Here is a 3,887-nt window from a genome sequence, read left to right as displayed (position 1 = left end):
GGGTGGGCCATGTAAAATTTGCTTTTTGAATCGGCTATAAAAAAAACGAATGAATATCTTTTCAAAATTTTTTTTTATTTTGAAGATTGAACATTGTCATTTATGAATGAAAAATAATATCGTTCAAATGACTGCCACGACTGGCTTTACAGTAGGCCATTCGATCAACTCAATTTTTAAGCACATTTTCGATTGCTTGCGCTCCAATTTCATGAATGGATTTTTCGATTTCGTGTTTTAAGGCATCAATCGTCTCTGGATAGTTCGCATAGCATTTTTCCTTAACGGCTCCCCACAAAAAATAGTCCAACGGACTTAAATCACAGCTCCGAGGCGGCCAATTGATATCGGAATTGAAAAACGGTAGCCAAAAGTTCGAGTGTAACTTTGGCAGTGTCACAAGTTGCACCGTCCTGTTGAAACCAAGTGTCGTCCATGTCATCCTCTTCAATTTTTGGAAACAAAAACTCGTTGAGCATGTCACGCTCGCCATTTACTGTAACGGCGGAAGAAGAAGAAGACTCACCACTTTGGGAATAGGTTGTCAATATTTCCCAATTTTGTTCAAGCGTATAGCGTCCTATTTCGTAAATGTCAAACCTTTAAGTAAATTATGAACACATTTGACATGTCATTTGTGTTACCATTCTCAAAAAAATAGGTGGTTCAAAAAGCAAACGCTATATGGCCCACCGTGTAAAAGCAAATTTGTTTATTTATTTAATAACATTTCGTAATATAACTCCAAAAAAAGTGTATATTTGTTATTGTTTTTGGTGTTCATCAGTGTATTAAAATTTTAAAGAATCAGAAAAAATTTTAATCAGAAAAAATTTTAATCAGAAAAATTATAAAGAAATGTAAAAAAAATTTCCAGCATTCGTTAAATATGAAGAAAATGCACAAGACCGTCAGAAAAAAAAATAGTCAAAAATCAACGCAATTCTTTCGCAATTCAAATTTGCATTTTATTTAATAAGAATTCAATGGACTATCATCCTGCATACTCGAAATCTTCCTAGAAATTCCAAGAAAAAAAGTTTCAAATTTTTATGAAAACTATTTGAATTTTTTTACAAATTTTTACGAAGTTTGATGCTTGAATTTATATGGTTTTCGTAGTAAAATGAATGATATTTTCAGTCAAAATTATTTAAATTAAGTAAGAGATAAATGAAAAGCTAATCTCTGTGGTATATTTATGAAGCGCGCTTGAGTTTTCGTTTGAGGCAGCAATACAAATTGGAAAATGAAGTTGTTAGGTTGCTGCTGTTAGAATATCTTAGGAAACCACATAAATCAAATCACACTTCATAAATAAAGGGAATGCTTCCATTTTCTAATCAATCTATAAAATTTAAGAAATTAAAAAATAACAATAAAAATTTTATTTAATTTCATTTTATTTCTAATAAGTAACTTGCATATGGACCACCCTTTATTTACATTTGCATGTAAAGCTGCAGCAACACTCGTTTAAGAACAATAAACAATGAACGCATAAATCAGCGTAATTAGTTTTTACAGTAACAACTTTCATGTGTGTGTCAGAGCCACTCCGCAATTTTGTTGGAAGCGCTGAAATTTCCTAAACGAGTCTCAAGAAAGGAAAAATTATTAGGATTGGAGTATTTCATACCCAAATAAATGTAATGTTTGTAGGGATATACATAAACAGCATACATACATGTGCATATATATGTAAGTATGTAATCTATGAAATCCGCCTTAAAGTTCGCAGTGCTACAAGGGTGGTTTGAAAAGTACACGGCCGACGCAAGGGATCAGATTACTTGGACGCTTCATTAAATTTTAGTTACATACGTCACTCCATAGCAAAAAATAAAAGAATTTGTATAGGATAAGATTTTTTATAAGATCTTGGCCTAATTATTTATTAAAGTTGAGGATGGATTCTGCTGTGTTTCTACAATTGTGAACACCAAGCACGCTTTCGCGAAAAAATAAAGAAAGAACAAACCGAAGGGTAAAAGGAGAATCGATGGGTTCTTTCGGCTTACTACGCATTGACTATCAGCAAACTTCTACGAAGCAGAGTATCCCAATGTTAGACAATCTCGCCAGATGTAGCGACATGGTGGCGCAAAACTAATCATCTTGAAGATTTATGTTTTTTGCAGATGGCGTTAAGTAGACAACCGCAGCATACAAACAGACAATCAATGGAATGCGTAAAGAACAAAATAAAAAAAAAAATCTTTCAAACATAAAATTATATTTCCTAGAAAGAAATATTCTCTAAAAGGAACAAGTTTTTTATACGCTGAAGCTGTGATAGAGGAAGCGGCACGCACATATGCTGACGGAACTGACAGGAGAACACTTGCAACTCTGCTGCAAACAATGAAAAATTCATACGGAGGGTGTAGGAGTAGTCAAGGGTTGAATATGCATTGAGTTGATAATTAGTAAATTTGTAAGAAATGGAAAATAAAATTTTTACATCGTAAGTTTGGTTATTGAATAGCCACTCCTCATTTTCGCAGGTATTATTTTCCTCTACGTATTTGATTACAACTCAAAAAGTTATGGGAAACCCACAATGAAACATTCAGGGATTACTGAGCAGAGTTTCAGCTCAATTTGAGGCTAAATGTCTTTCAAAACTGACAAAATAAAACTGTTTTTACGAATATTTTTAACAAAAAAAAAAAAAAATTGCCAAATTTTCACCACAAAAAAAATTTACCAAACATTTTTTCATATACAAAAAAAAACGCGAAAAAAAAATTTAAAAAAATTTCTATCAAAAAAATGTTTCCAAAATTTCGACCAAAAACGAAAATTTACCAAAATATACCAACATTTTTTTCACAGAAATTTCTACCAATCAACAGTTTTACAAAAATTATAATAAAAAAAATTTATTGTTCACAAAAATTTTCACCAGAAAAGAAAAATTTAACAAAATTTTTACCAAAAATAATTTTTTCTACCAACAAAAATTTTTGGTCACAAAAATTTCTACTAAACAAAAACGCAATTACCAAAACTCTTTTTTACAGACACTTCTACCAATAAAAAATTTTTACTAAAAATATTTTTTTCACAAAAATGTTTACAAAAACGAAAAATCCAAAAAAAACTTTCTACCAAAAATTTTACTATACAAAAATTTCTACCAAAATTTTCTACCAAAATTTTTACTATACAAATATTTTTTTCACAAAATTTTTTACAAAAACGTAAAGTTTACCAAAATTTTTACTAAAAATATATGTTTCTATTTTTTTCACAGAAATTTCTACCAATAAAAAATTCTACCAAAATTTTTACTAAAAATATTTCTTTCACAAAAATTTTTACAAAAACAAAAAATTCCGAAAAAAATGTCTACCAAAATGTTTACTATACAAAAATTTCTACCAAAATGTTTGCTATACAAATATTTTTTTCACAAAAATTTTTACAAACAACGAAAAATTTACCAAAATTTTTACTAAAAATATATATTTCTATTTTTTTCCATAAAAATTTCTACCAAAAAAAAAAAAAAAAAAATGTATCAAAACTTTTTTAACAGAAATTCCTACATGAAAAATTCTACAAAAATATTTCTTTCACAAACATTTTTACAAAAACAAAAATTCCGAGAAAAGTGTCTACCAAAATGTTAACTATACAAAAATTTTTACTATACAAATAATATATTTTTTTTCACAAAAATTTTTACAAACAACGAAAATTTTACCAAAATGTTTACTAAAAATATATATTTCTTTTTATTTTTCACGAAAATTTCTACCAAAAAAAATGTATCAAAACTTTTTTAATAGAAATTCCTGCCAATATAAAATTCTACAAAAATTTTTCCCAAAAATATTTCTTTCACAAAAATTCAAATAAAAATAAAAAAATTCCACACA

Source organism: Anastrepha obliqua, chromosome 5, assembly GCF_027943255.1.
Source record: "Anastrepha obliqua isolate idAnaObli1 chromosome 5, idAnaObli1_1.0, whole genome shotgun sequence".
Taxonomy (NCBI): Eukaryota; Metazoa; Arthropoda; class Insecta; order Diptera; family Tephritidae; genus Anastrepha; species Anastrepha obliqua.
Note: the sequence above shows the minus strand (reverse complement) of the source record.